We start from the raw sequence: 15,209 nt of genomic DNA on the forward strand, positions 1-15,209 counted from the left end.
ATTAAATAACACAGAAAGGAGGATATGACACTCATAAACAGTGTTCCACAGAATGCAGTGCCGCGCTTGCTTTGCTGAATTCAAAAATATTTGAGCGGTAAAGTGCAAGTGTGTGAATAAAAATGACACCAGGAAAAATGATTCCAATTACAAGCTTTTGCTAAAACAAGCGCGACCAGAAACAAAAACAAAATAGTACATTTTCTGTGGTGTAAGCAATGCAGAGAGAGAGAGAGAGAGAGAGAGAGAGAGAGAGAGAGAGAGAGAGAGAGAGAGAATATATATATATATATATATATATATATATATATATATATATATATATATATATATATATATATATATATCTTTTTTCTTTTAAACTATCCGCCATTTCCCGCATTAGCGAGGTAGCATTAAGAACAGAGGACTGGGCCTTTGTGGAATATCCTCACCTGGCCACCCTCTGTTACTTCTTGTGGAAAATTAAAAACAAGAAAAAAAAAACGAGAGGGGAGGATTTCCAGCCTCCCGCTCCCTCCCCTTTTAGTCGCCTTTTACGACATGCAGGGAATACGTGGGAAGTATTGTTCATCCCCTATCCCCAGGGATAATATATATATATATTTTTTTTTTGCTTTGTCGCTGTCTCCCGCGTTTGCGAGGTAGCGCAAGGAAACAGACGAAAGAAATGGCCCAACCCACCCCCATACACATGTATATACATATGTCCACACACGCAAATATACATACCTACACAGCTTTCCATGGTTTACCCCAGACGCTTCACATGCCCTGATTCAATCCACTGACAGCACGTCAACCTCGGTATACCACATCGATCCAATTCACTCTATTCCTTGCCCTCCTTTCACCCTCCTGCATGTTCAGGCCCCGATCACACAAAATCTTTTTCACTCCATCTTTCCACCTCCAATTTGGTCTCCCACTTCTCCTCGTTCCCTCCACCTCCGACACATATATCCTCTTGGTCAATCTTTCCTCAATCATTCTCTCCATGTGCCCAAACCATTTCAAAACACCCTCTTCTGCTCTCTCAACCACGCTCTTTTTATTTCCACACATCTCTCTTACCCTTACGTTTCTTACTCGATCAAACCACCTCACACCACACATTGTCCTCAAAGATCTCATTTCCAGCACATCCATCCTCCTGGGCACAACTCTATCCATAGCCCACGCCTCGCAACCATACAACATTGTTGGAACCACTATTCCTTCAAACATACCCATTTTTGCTTTCCGAGATAATGTTCTCGACTTCCACACATTCTTCAAGGCTCCCAGAATTTTCGCCCCCTCCCCCAACCTATGATCCACTTCCGCTTCCATGGTTCCATCCGCTGCCAGATCCACTCCCAGATATCTAAAACACTTTACTTCCTCCAGTTTTGCTCCATTCAAACTTACCTCCCAATTGACTTGACCCTCAACCCTACTGTACCTAATAACCTTCCTCTTATTCACATTTACTCTTAACTTTCTTCTTTCACACACTTTACCAAACTCAGTCACCAGCTTCTGCAGTTTCTCACAAGAATCAGCCACCAGCGCTGTATCATCAGCGAACAACAACTGACTCACTTCCCAAGCTCTCTCATCCCAACAGACTTCACATACTTGCCCCTCTTTCCAAAACTTGCATTTACCTCCCTAACAACTCCATCCATAAACAAATTAAACAACCATGGAGACATCACACACCCCTGCCGCAAACCTACATTCACTGAGAACCAATCACTTTCCTCTCTTCCTACATGTACACATGCCTTACATCCTCGATAAAAACTTTTTACTGCTTCTAACAACTTGCCTCCCACACCATATATTCTTAATACCTTCCACAGAGCATCTCTATCAACTCTATCATATGCCTTCTCCAGATCCATAAATGCTACATACAAATCCCTTTTCTTTTCTAAGTATTTCTCACATACATTCTTCAAAGCAAACACCTGATCCACACATCCTCTACCACTTCTGAAACCACACTGCTCTTCCCCAATCTGATGCTCTGTACATGCCTTCACCCTCTCAATCAATACCCTCCCATATAATTTACCAGGAATACTCAACAAACTTATACCTCTGTAATTTGAGCACTCACTCTTATCCCCTTTGCCTTTGTACAATGGCACTATGCACACATTCCGCCAATCCTCAGGCACCTCACCATGAGTCATACATACATTAAATAACCTTACCAACCAGTCAATAATACAGTCACCCCCTTTTTTAATCAATTCCACTGCAATACCATCCAAACCTGCTGCCTTTCCGGCTTTCATCTTCCGCAAAGCTTTTACTACCTCTTCTCTGTTTACCAAATCATTTTCCCTAACCCTCTCACTTTGCACACCACCTCAACCAAAACACCCTATATCTGCCACTCTATCATCAAACACATTCAACAACCTTCAAAATACTCACTCCATCTCCTTCTCACATCACCACTACTTGTTATCACCTCCCCATTTGCGCCCTTCACTGAAGTTCCCATTTGCTCCCTTGTCTTACGCACTTTATTTACCTCCTTCCAGAACATCTTTTTATTTTCCCTAAAATTTAATGATACTCTCTCACCCCAACTCTCATTTGCCCTCTTTTTCACCTCTTGCACCTTTCTCTTGACCTCCTGTCTCTTTCTTTTATACATCTCCCACTCAATTGCATTTTTTCCCTGCAAAAATCGTCCAAATGCCTCTCTCTTCTCTTTCACTAATAATCTTACTTCTTCATCCCACCACTCACTACCCTTTCTAATCAACCCACCTCCCACGCTTCTCATGCCACAAGCATCTTTTGCGCAATCCATCACTGATTCCCTAAATACATCCCATTCCTCCCCCACTCCCCTTATTTCCATTGTTCTCACCTTTTTCCATTCTGTACTCAGTCTCTCCTGGTACTTCCTCACACAAGGCTCCTTCCCAAGCTCACTTACTCTCACCACCCTCTTCACCCCAACATTCACTCTTCTTTTCTGAAAACCCATACAAATCTTCACCTTAGCCTCCACAAGATAATGATCAGACATCCCTCCAGTTGCACCTCTCAGCACATTAACATCCAAAAGTCTCTCTTTCGCGCGCCTGTCAATTAACACGTAATCCAATAACGCTCTCTGGCCATCTCTCCTACTTACATGCGTATACTTATGTATATCTCGCTTTTTAAACCTGGTATTCCCAATCACCAGTCCTTTTTCAGCACATAAATCTACAAGCTCTTCACCATTTCCATTTACAACTCTGAACACCCAATGTATACCAATTATTCCCTCAACTGCCACATTACTCACCTTTGCATTCAAATCACCCATCACTATAACCCGGTCTCGTGCATCAAAACCACTAACACACTCATTCAGCTGCTCCCAAAACACTTGCCTCTCATGATCTTTCTTCTCATGCCCAGGTGCATATGCACCAATAATCACCCATCTCTCTCCATCAACTTTCAGTTTTACCCATATCAATCGAGAATTTACTTTCTTACGTTCTATCACATACTGCCACAACTCCTGTTTCAGGAGTAGTGCTACTCCTTCCCTTGCTCTTGTCCTCTCACTAACCCCTGACTTTACTCCCAAGACATTCCCAAACCACTCTTCCCCTTTACCCTTGAGCTTCGTTTCACTCAGAGCCAAAACATCCAGGTTCCTTTCCTCAAACATACTACCTATCTCTCCTTTTTTCACATCTTTGTTACATCCACACACATTTAGACACCCCAGTCTAAGCCTTCGAGGAGGATGAGCACTCCCCGCGTGACTCCTTCTTCTGTTTCCCATTTTAGAAAGTCAAAAAAAAATATAAGGAGGGGAGGATTTCTGGCCCCCTGCATATATATATATTCATAAGTCGAAGGAAATGTTTGCAGTGCTGCTGAGATGTATGAAGTCATTTGAATGGACATCACAAGATAAACAGAAATACATAAATGGGACACACAACAGGTACCAGTTGGAGAAGAAATGCCTGAAAAACAAAAATATCACAGAATAGTAAACAGATGTAAAGAGGAAATATGTATTAGAGCACACTATCGCACAAAAAAATGAGACACTGACAAACAGAGAGAAGGATATATATATATATATATATATATATATATATTTTTTTTTTTTTTTCATACTATTCGCCATTTCCCGCGATAGCGAGGTAGCATTAAGAACAGAGGACTGGGCCTTTGAGGGAATACCCTCACCTGGCCCCCTTCTCTGTTCCTTCTTTTGGAAAATAATAATAATGATAATATATATATATATATATATATATATATATATATATATATATATATATATATATATATATATATATATATATGTATTATCATTATTATTATTTTGCTTTGTCGCTGTCTCCCGCGTTTGCGAGGTAGCGCAAGGAAACATACGAAAGAAATGGCCCAACCCATCCCCATACACATGTATATACATACATGTCCCCACACGCAAATATACATACCCATACATCTCAATGTACACATATATATACACACACAGACATATACATATATATACACATGCACACAATTCACACTGTTTGCCTTTATTCATTCCTATCGCCACCCCGCCACAGATGGAATAACATCCCCCTCCCCTCATGTGTGCGAGGTAGCACTAGGAAAAGACAACAAAGGCCCCATTCGTTCACACTCAGTCTCTAGCTGTCATGCAATAATACCCGAAACCACATCTCCTTTTCCACATCCAGGCCTCACACAACTTTCCATGGTTTACCCCAGACGCTTCACATGCCCTGATTCAATCCACTGACAGCACGTCGACCCCGGTATACCACATCGATCCAATTCACTCTATTCCTTGACCGCCTTTCACCATCCTGCATGCTCAGGCCCCAATCACTCAGAATCTTTTTCACTCCATCTTTCCACCTCCAATTTGGTCTCCCACTTCTCTTCGTTCCCTCCACCTCCGACACATATATCCTCTTGGTAAATCTTTCCTCACTCATTCTCTCCATGTGCCCAAACCATTTCAAAACACTCTCTTCTGCTCTCTCAACCACGCTCTTATTTCCACACATCTCTCTTCCCCCTTACATTACTTACTCAATCAAAACACCACACACCACATATTGTCCTCAAACATCTCATTTCCAGCACATCCACCCTCCTGCGCACTAATCTATCCATAGGCCACGCCTCGCAACCATACAACATTGTTGGAACCACTATTCCTTCAAACATACCCATTTTTGCTTTCGGAGATAATGTTCTCGACTTCCACACATTCTTCAAGACTCCCAGGATTTTCGCCCCTTATCCCACCTTATGATTCACTTCCACTTCCATGGTTCCATCCAGTGCTAGATCCACTCCCAGATATCTAAAACACTTTACTTCCTCCAGTTTTTCTCTAGCTGTCATGCAATAATACCCGAAACAACAGCTCCCTTTCCACATCCAGGCCCCACAGAACTTTCCATGGTTTACCCCAGATGCTTCACATGCCCTGGTTCAATCCATTGACAGCACGTCGACCAAAGTATACCACATCGTTCCAATTCACTCTATTCCTTGCACGCCTTTCACCCTCCTGCATGTTCAGGCCCCGATCACTCAAAATCTTTTTCACTCCATCTTTCCACCTCCAATTTCGTCTCCCACTTTTCCTCGTTCCCTCCACCTCTAACACATATATCCTCTTGGTCAATCTTTCCTCACTCATTCTCTCCATGTGACCAAACCATTTCAAAACACCCTCCTCTGCTCTTTCAACCACACTCTTTCTATTACCACACATCTCTCTTACCCTATCATTACTTACTCGATCAAACAACCTCACACCACATACTGTCCTCAAACATCTCATTTCCAGCACATCCACCCTCCTCTGCAAACTCTATCCATAGCCCACGCCTCGCAACCATATAACAGTGTTGGAACCACTATTCCTTCAAACATACCCATTTTTGCTTTCCGAGATAATGTTCTCGAATTCCACACATTCTTCAAGGCTCCCAGAATTTTCGCCCCCTCCCCCACCTTATGATTCACTTCTGCTTCCATGGTTCCATCCGCTGCCAAATCCACTCCGATATCTAAAACACTTCACTTCCTCCAGTTTTTCTCTATTCAAACTTACCTCCCAATTGACTTGACCCTCAACCCTACTGTACCTAATAACCTTGCTCTTATTCACATTTACTCTCAACTTTCTTCTTTCACACATTTTACCAAACTCAGTCACCAGTTCTGCAGTTCTCACAGGAATCAACCACCAGCACTGTATCATCAGCGAACAACAAATGACTCACTTCCCAAGCTCTCTCATCCACAACAGACTGCATACTTGCCTCTCTTTCCAAAACTCTTGCATTCACCTCCCGAACAACCCCATCCATAAACAAATCAAACAAACATGGAGACATCGCACACCCCTGCTGCAAACCTACATTCAATGAGAACCAATCACTTTCCTCTCTTCCTACTCATACACATGCCTTACATCATTGATAAAAACTTTTCACTGCTTCTAACAACTTGCCTCCCACACCATATATTCTTAATACCTTCCACAAAGAATCTCTATCAACTCTATCATATGCCTTCTCCAGATCCATAAATGCTACATACAAATCCATTTGCTTTTCTAAGTACTTCTCACATACATCCTTCAAAGCAAACACCTGATCCACACATCCTCTACCACTTCTGAAACCACACTGCTCTTCCCCAATCTGATGCTCTGTACATGCCTTCACCCTCTCAATCAATACCCTCCCATATAATATATATATATATATATATATATATATATATATATATATATATATATATATATATATTCATATATTTTTTTTTTTATTATACTTTGTCGGTCTCCCGCGTTTGCGAGGTAGCGCAAGGAAACAGACGAAAGAAATGGCCCAACCCACCCCATACACATGTATATACATACGTCCACACACGCAAATATACATACCTACACAGCTTTCCATGGTTTACCCCAGACGCTTCACATGCCTTGATTCAATCCACTGACAGCACGTCAACCCCGGTATACCACATCGCTCCATTTCACTCTATTCCTTGCCCTCCTTTCACCCTCCTGCATGTTCAGGCCCCGATCACACAAAATCTTTTTCACTCCATCTTTCCACCTCCAATTTGGTCTCCCTCTTCTCCTCGTTCCCTCCACCTCCGACACATATATCCTCTTGGTCAATCTTTCCTCACTCATTCTCTCCATGTGCCCAAACCACTTCAAAACACCCTCTTCTGCTCTCTCAACCACGCTCTTTTTATTTCCACACATCTCTCTTACCCTTACGTTACTCACTCGATCAAACCACCTCACACCACACATTGTCCTCAAACATCTCATTTCCAGCACATCCATCCTCCTGCGCACAACTCTATCCATAGCCCACGCCTCGCAACCATACAACATTGTTGGAACCACTATTCCTTCAAACATACCCATTTTTGCTTTCCGAGATAATGTTCTCGACTTCCACACATTCTTCAAGGCCCCCAGAATTTTCGCCCCCTCCCCCACCCTATGATCCACTTCCGCTTCCATGGTTCCATCCGCTGCCAGATCCACTCCCAGATATCTAAAACACTTCAATTCCTCCAGTTTTTCTCCATTCAAACTCACCTCCCAATTGACTTGACCCTCAACCCTACTGTACCTAATAACCTTGCTCTTATTCACATTTACTCTTAACTTTCTTCTTCCACACACTTTACCAAACTCAGTCACCAGCTTCTGCAGTTTCTCACATGAATCAGCCACCAGTGCTGTATCATCAGCGAACAACAACTGACTCACTTCCCAAGCTCTCTCATCCCCAACAGACTTCATACTTGCCCCTCTTTCCAAAACTCTTGCATTCACCTCCCTAACAACCCCATCCATAAACAAATTAAACAACCATGGAGACATCACACACCCCTGCCGCAAACCTACATTCATTGAGAACCAATCACTTTCCTCTCTTCCTACACGTACACATGCCTTACATCCTCGATAAAAACTTTTCATGTATGACTCATGTATGACTCATGGTGGGGTGCCTGAGGATTGGCGGAATGCGTGCATAGTGCCATTGTACAAAGGCAAAGGGGATAAGAGTGAGTGCTCAAATTACAGAGGTATAAGTTTGTTGAGTATTCCTGGTAAATTATATGGGAGGGTATTGATTGAGAGGGTGAAGGCATGTACAGAGCATCAGACTGGGGAAGAGCAGTGTGGTTTCAGAAGTGGTAGAGGATGTGTGGATCAGGTGTTTGCTTTGAAGAATGTATGTGAGATATACTTAGACAAGCAAATGGATTTGTATGTAGCATTTATGGATCTGGAGAAGGCATATGATAGAGTTGATAGAGATGCTTTGTGGAAGGTATTAAGAATATATGGTGTGGGAGGCAAGTTGTTAAAAGCAGTGAAAAGTTTTATATATATATATATATTTTTTTTTTTTTTGCTTTGTCGCTGTCTCCCGTGTTTGCGAGGTAGCGCAAGGAAACAGACGAAAGAAAATGGCCCAACCCACCCCCATACACATGTATATACATACGTCCACACACGCAAATATACATACCTACACAGCTTTCCATGGTTTACCCCAGACGCTTCACATGCCTTGATTCAATCCACTGACAGCACGTCAACCCCGGTATACCACATCGCTCCAATTCACTCTATTCCTTGCCCTCCTTTCACCCTCCTGCATGTTCAGGCCCCGATCACACAAAATCTTTTTCACTCCATCTTTCCACTTCCAATTTGGTCTCCCTCTTCTCCTCGTTCCCTCCACCTCCGACACATATATCCTCTTGGTCAATCTTTCCTCACTCATTCTCTCCATGTGCCCAAACCATTTCAAAACACCCTCTTCTGCTCTCTCTCAACCACGCTCTTTTTATTTCCACACATCTCTCTTACCCTTACGTTACTTAATCGATCAAACAACCTCACACCACACACTGTCCTCAAACATCTCATTTCCAGCACATCCATCCTCCTGCGCACAACTCTATCCATAGCCCACGCCTCGCAACCATACAACATTGTTGGAACCACTATTCCTTCAAACATACCCATTTTTGCTTTCCAAGATAATGTTCTCGACTTCACACATTCTTCAAGGCTCCTAGAATTTTCACCCCCTCCCCCACCCTATGATCCACTTCCGCTTCCATGGTTCCATCCGCTGCCAGATCCACTCCCAGATATCTAAAACACTTCACTTCCTCCAGTTTTTCTCCATTCAAACTCACCTCCCAATTGACTTGACCCTCAACCCTACTGTACCTAATAACCTTGCTCTTATTCACATTTACTCTTAACTTTCTTCTTTCACACACTTTTCCAAATTCAGTCACCAGCTTCTGCAGTTTCTCACATGAATCAGCCACCAGCGCAGTATCTTCAGCGAACAACAACTGACTCACTTTCCAAGCTCTCTCATCCCAACAGACTTCATACTTGCCCCTCTTTCCAAAACTCTTGCATTCACCTCCCTAACAACCCCATCCATAAACAAATTAAACAACCATGGAGACATCACACACCCCTGCCGCAAACCTACATTCACTGAGAACCAATCACTTTCCTCACTTCCTACACGTACACATGCCTTACATCCTCGATAAAAACTTTTCACTGCTTCTAACAACTTGCCTCCCACACCATATATTCTTAATACCTTCCACAGAGCATCTCTATCAACTCTATCATATGCCTTCTCCAGATCCATAAATGCTACATACAAATCCCTTTGCTTTTCTAAGTATTTCTCACATACATTCCTCAAAGCAAACACCTGATCCACACATCCTCTACCACTTCTGAAACCACACTGCTCTTCCCCAATCTGATGCTCTGTACATGCCTTCACCCTCTCAATCAATACCCTCCCATATAATTTACCAGGAATACTCAACAAACTTATACCTCTGCAATTTGAGCACTCACTCTTATCCCCTTTGCCTTTGTACAATGGCATTATGCACGCATTCCGCCAATCCTCAGGCACCTCACCATGAGTCATACATACATTAAATAACCTTACCAACCAGTCAACAATACAGTCACCCCCTTTTTTAATAAATTCCACTGCAATACCATCCAAACCTGCTGCCTTGCCGGCTTTCATCTTCCTCAAAGCTTTTACTACCTCTTCTCTGTTTACCAAATCATTTTCCCTAACCCTCTCACTTTGCACACCACCTCGACCAAAACACCCTATATCTGCCACTCTATCATCAAACACATTCAAGAAACCTTCAAAATACTCAATCCATCTCCTTCTCACATCACCACTACTTGTTATCACCTCCCCATTTGCGCCCTTCACTGAAGTTCCCATTTGCTCCCTTGTCTTACGCACTTTATTTACCTCCTTCCAGAACATCTTTTTATTCTCCCTAAAATTTAATGATACTCTCTCACCCCAACTCTCATTTGCCCTTTTTTTCACCTCTTGCGCCTTTCTCTTGACCTCCTGTCTCTTTCTTTTATACATCTCCCACTCAATTGCATTTTTTCCCTGCAAAAATCGTCCAAATGCCTCTCTCTTCTCTTTCACTAATACTCTTACTTCTTCATCCCACCACTCACTACCCTTTCTAATCAACCCACCTCCCACTCTTCTCATGCCACAAGCATCTTTTGTGCAATCCATCACTGATTCCCTAAATACATCCCATTCCTCCCCCACTCCCCTTACTTCCACTGTTCTCACCTTTTTCCATTCTCTACTCAGTCTCTCCTGGTACTTCCTTACACAAGTCTCCTTCCCAAGCTCACTTACTCTCACCACCCTCTTCACCCCACCATATATATATTTTTATATGTGTGTGTGTGTGTGTGTGTGTGTGTGTGAATGGGTTTGTATATAAAAGGATCTTTCTTCATCTGTTTCTTGGTGGTACCTCACTGACGCATGAGGCATGAAAAGCGTGGGAGGTGGGGAGATTATAAAGGGTAGTGAGTGGTTGGATGAAGAAGATTATTAGAGAAAGAGAAGAGAGAGGCACTTGGATGATTTTTGCAGGGAAATAGTGCAAATGACTGGGAGATATATAAAAGAAAGAGGCAGGAGGTCAAGAGAAAGGTGGAAAAGGTGAAAAATAAGGCAAAGGAGACTTAGGGTAAGAGAGTATCATCAAAATTTAGGGAGAATAAAAAGATATTTTGGAAAGTGGTGAATAAAGTGCCTAAGACAAGAGAACAAATGGGAACATCGGTAAAGGGGGCTAATGGGGAGGTAATAACAAGTAGTGGTGATGTGAGAAGAAGATGGAGTGAGCATTTTGAAGGTTTGTTGAATGTGTTAGATGAAAGGGTGGCAGATATAGGGTGTTTTGGTCGAGGTGGTGTGTGAAGTGATAGGGTTAGGGAGAATGATTCAGTAAACAGAGAAGAGGTAGTGAAAGCTTTGTGGAAGATGAAAACCGGCAAGGCAGTGGGTTAGGATGGTACTGCAGTGGAATTTATTGAAAAAGGGGGTGACTGACTGTGTTGATGACTGATTGGTAAGGATATTTAATGTATGTATGGCTCATGTGTTTATGGATGGGGTTGTTAGGGAGGTGAATGCAAGAGTTTTGGAGAGAGGGGCAAGTATGCAGTCTGTTGTGGATGAAAGAGCTTGGGAAGAGAGTCAGTTGTTGTTTGCTGATGATACAGCGCTGGTGGCTGATTCGGGTGAGGAACTGCTGAAGCTGGTGACTGAGCTTGGTAAAGTGTGTGAAGGAAGAAAGCTGAGAGTGAATGTGAATAAGATCAAGGTTATTAGGTACAGTACGGTTGAGGGACAAGTCAATAGGGAGGTAAGTCTGAATGGAGAAAAACTGGAGGAAGTGAAGTGTTTTAGATATCTGGGAGTGGATTTGGCAGCAGATGGAACCATGGAAGAGGAAGTGAATCATAGGGTGGGGGAGGAGGGCGAAAGTTCTGGGAGCGTTGAAAAATGTATAGAAGTCGACAATGTTATCTCGGAAAGCAAAAAAGGGTATGTTTGAAGGAATAGTGGTTCCAATAATGTTATATGGTTGTGAGGTATGGGCTATAGATAGAGTTGTGTAGAGGAGGGTGGATGTGCTAGAAATGAGATGTTTGACGACAATATGTGGTGTGAGGTGGTTTGATTGAGTAAGTAATGAAAGGGTAAGACAGATGTGTGGTAATAAAAAGAGTGTGGTTGAGAGAGCAGAAGAGGGTGTTTTGAAGTGGTTTGGTCACATGGAGAGAATGAGCGAGGAAAGATTGACAAAGAGGATATATGTGTCAGAGGTGGAGGGAACAAGGAGAAGTGGGAGACCAAATTGGAGGTGGAAAGATGGAGTAAAAAAGATTTTGAGCGATCGGGGCCTGAACATGCAGGAGGGTGAAAGGCGTGCAAGGGACAGAGTGAACTGGAATGGTGTGGTATAACGGGGTCGACGTGCTCTCAATGGATTGAACCAGGGCATGTGAAGCATCTGGGGTAAACCATGGAAAGTTTTGTGGGGCCTGGATGTGGAAAGGGAGCTGTGGTTTTGGTGCATTATACATGACAGCTAGAGACTGAGTGTGAACGAATGTGGCCTTTGTTGTCTTTTCCTAGTGCTACCTGTCGCACACACGGTGGGAGAGGGTTGTCATTTCATGTGTGGCAGGGTGGCAACGAGAATGAATAAAGGCAGCAAGTATGAATTATGTGCATGTGTATATATGTCTATGTCTGTGTATGTATATACATATGTATATGTTGAAATATATAGGTATGTATATTTGTGTGTGAGGACATGTATGTACATACATGTGTATGTGGGTGGGTTGGGTTATTTCTTTCATCTGTTTCCTTGCACTACCTCGCTAACGTGGGAAACAGTGACAAAGTATAATGAAAAAAAAATATTTATTACACATAATTGTTGTCAAAGAACTCGTCACTAAAAAAGATTCAAACTCTTTCCTACTACTGGAAGTAGAAGAGCCTTGGGCTGTATGAGAGACCCTGGGTTGCACCAGAACTCTTTCATATATGGGTTGCTGGGGTGATTATAATGAATTCATGCATCAAAATCACAGCTCCCTTTCCACATCCAGGCCCCACAGACCTTTCCATGGTTTACCCCAGACGCTTCACATGCCCTGGTTCAATCCATTGACAGCATGTTGACCCTGGTATACCACATCATTCCAATTCACTCTATTCTGTGCATGCCTTTCACCCTCCTGTATGTTCAGGCCCCAATCACTCAAAACCTTTTTCATTCCATCCTTCCTTCTCCAATTTGGTCTCCCACTTCTTCTCGTTCCCTCTACCTCTGATACATTTATCCTCTTTGTCAATCATGCTTCAGTCATTCTCTCCACGTGACCTACCATTTCAATACACCTTCTTTTGCTCTCAACCATACTCTTTTTATTACCACTCATCTCTCTTACACTTTCATTACTTACTTTATAAAACCACCTCACAAACACATACACACACACACACACACACACACACAAATATATATTTTTTTATTATTTTTGCTTTGTCACTGTCTCCCACGTTTGCGAGGTAGCGCAAGGAAACAGACGATAGAAATGGCCCAACCCACCCCCATACACATGTATATACACACACGTCCACACACGCATATATACATACCTATACATCACAATGTACACATATATATACACACAGACACATACATATATACCCATGCACACAGTTCACACTGTCTGCCTTTATTCATTCCCATCGCCACCTCACCACACATGGAATACCATCCCCCTCCCCCCTCCTGTGTGCGGGGTAGTGCTAGGAAAAGACAACAAAGGCCCCATTCGTTCACACTCAGTCTCTAGCTGTGATGCAATAACGCCCAAAACCACAGCTCCCTTTCCACATCCAGGCCCCACACAACTTTCCATGGTTTACCCCAGACGCTTCACATGCCCTGATTCAATCCACTGACTGCATGTCAACCCCGGCATACCACATCGATCCAATTCACTCTATTCCTTGCCTGCCTTTCACCCTCCTGCATGTTCAGGCCCCGATCACTCAAAATCTTTTTCACTCCATCTTTCCACCTCCAATTTAGTCTCCCACTTCTCCTCGTTCCCTCCACCTCCGACACATATATCCTCTTGGTCAATCTTTCCTCACTCATTCTCTCCATGCGCCCAAACCATTTCAAAACACACTCTTCTGCTCTCTCAACCACGCTCTTTTTATTTCCACACATCTCTCTTACCCTTACATTACTTACTCGATCAAACCACCTCACACCACATATTGTCCTCAAACATCTCATTTCCAGCACATCCATCCTCCTGCGCACAACTCTATCCATAGCCCACGCCTTGCAACCATACAACATTGTTGGAACCACCATTCCTTCAAACATACCCATTTTTGCTTTCCGAGACAATGTTCTCGACTTCCACACATTCTTCAAGGCTCCCAGGATTTTCGCCCCCTCACCCACCCTATGATTCACTTCCGCTTCCACGATTCTATCTGCTGCCAGATCCACTCCCAGATATCTAAAACACTTTACTTCCTCCAGTTTTTCTCCATTCAAACTTACCTCCCAATTGACTTGACCCTCAACCCTACTGTACCTTATAACCTTGCTCTTATTCACATTTACTCTTAACTTTCTTCTTTCACACACTTTACCAAACTCAGTCACCAGCTTCTGCAGTTTCTCACATGAATCAGCCACCAGCGCTGTATCATCAGCGAACAACAACTGACTCACTTCCGAAGCTCTCTCATCCACAACAGACTTCATTCTTGCCCCTCTTTCCAAAACTCTTGCATTCACCTCCCTAACAACCTCATCCATAAACAAATTAAACAACCATGGAGACATCACACACCCCTGCCGCAAACCTACATTCAATGAGAACCAATCACTTTCCTCTCTTCCTACACGTACACACGTCTTACATCCTCGATAAAAACTTTTCACTGCTTCTAACAACTTTCCACCCACACGATATATTCTTAATACCTTCCACAGAGCATCTCTATCAACTCTATCATATGCCTTCTCCAGATCCATAAATGCTACATACAAATCCATTTGCTTTTCTAAGTATTTCTCACATACATTCTTCAAAGCAAACACCTGATCCACACATCCTCTACCACTTCTGAAACCACACTGCTCTTCCCCAATCTGATGCTCTGTACATGCCTTCACCCTCTCAATCAATACACTCCCATATAATTTACCAG

General features: G+C 42.9%; 1 protein-coding gene across 24 annotated transcripts in view; it reads right to left on the reverse strand.

The window, feature by feature from the left end:
• Glut1 (Glucose transporter 1) overlaps positions 1 to 15,209 on the reverse strand; it is a 904,849-nt gene that overhangs the window by 373,224 nt on the left and 516,416 nt on the right. The gene's annotated exons all lie outside the window — the stretch shown is intronic.

This window comes from Panulirus ornatus, chromosome 57 (assembly GCF_036320965.1).
Source record: "Panulirus ornatus isolate Po-2019 chromosome 57, ASM3632096v1, whole genome shotgun sequence".
In the NCBI taxonomy this organism is placed as follows: Eukaryota; Metazoa; Arthropoda; class Malacostraca; order Decapoda; family Palinuridae; genus Panulirus; species Panulirus ornatus.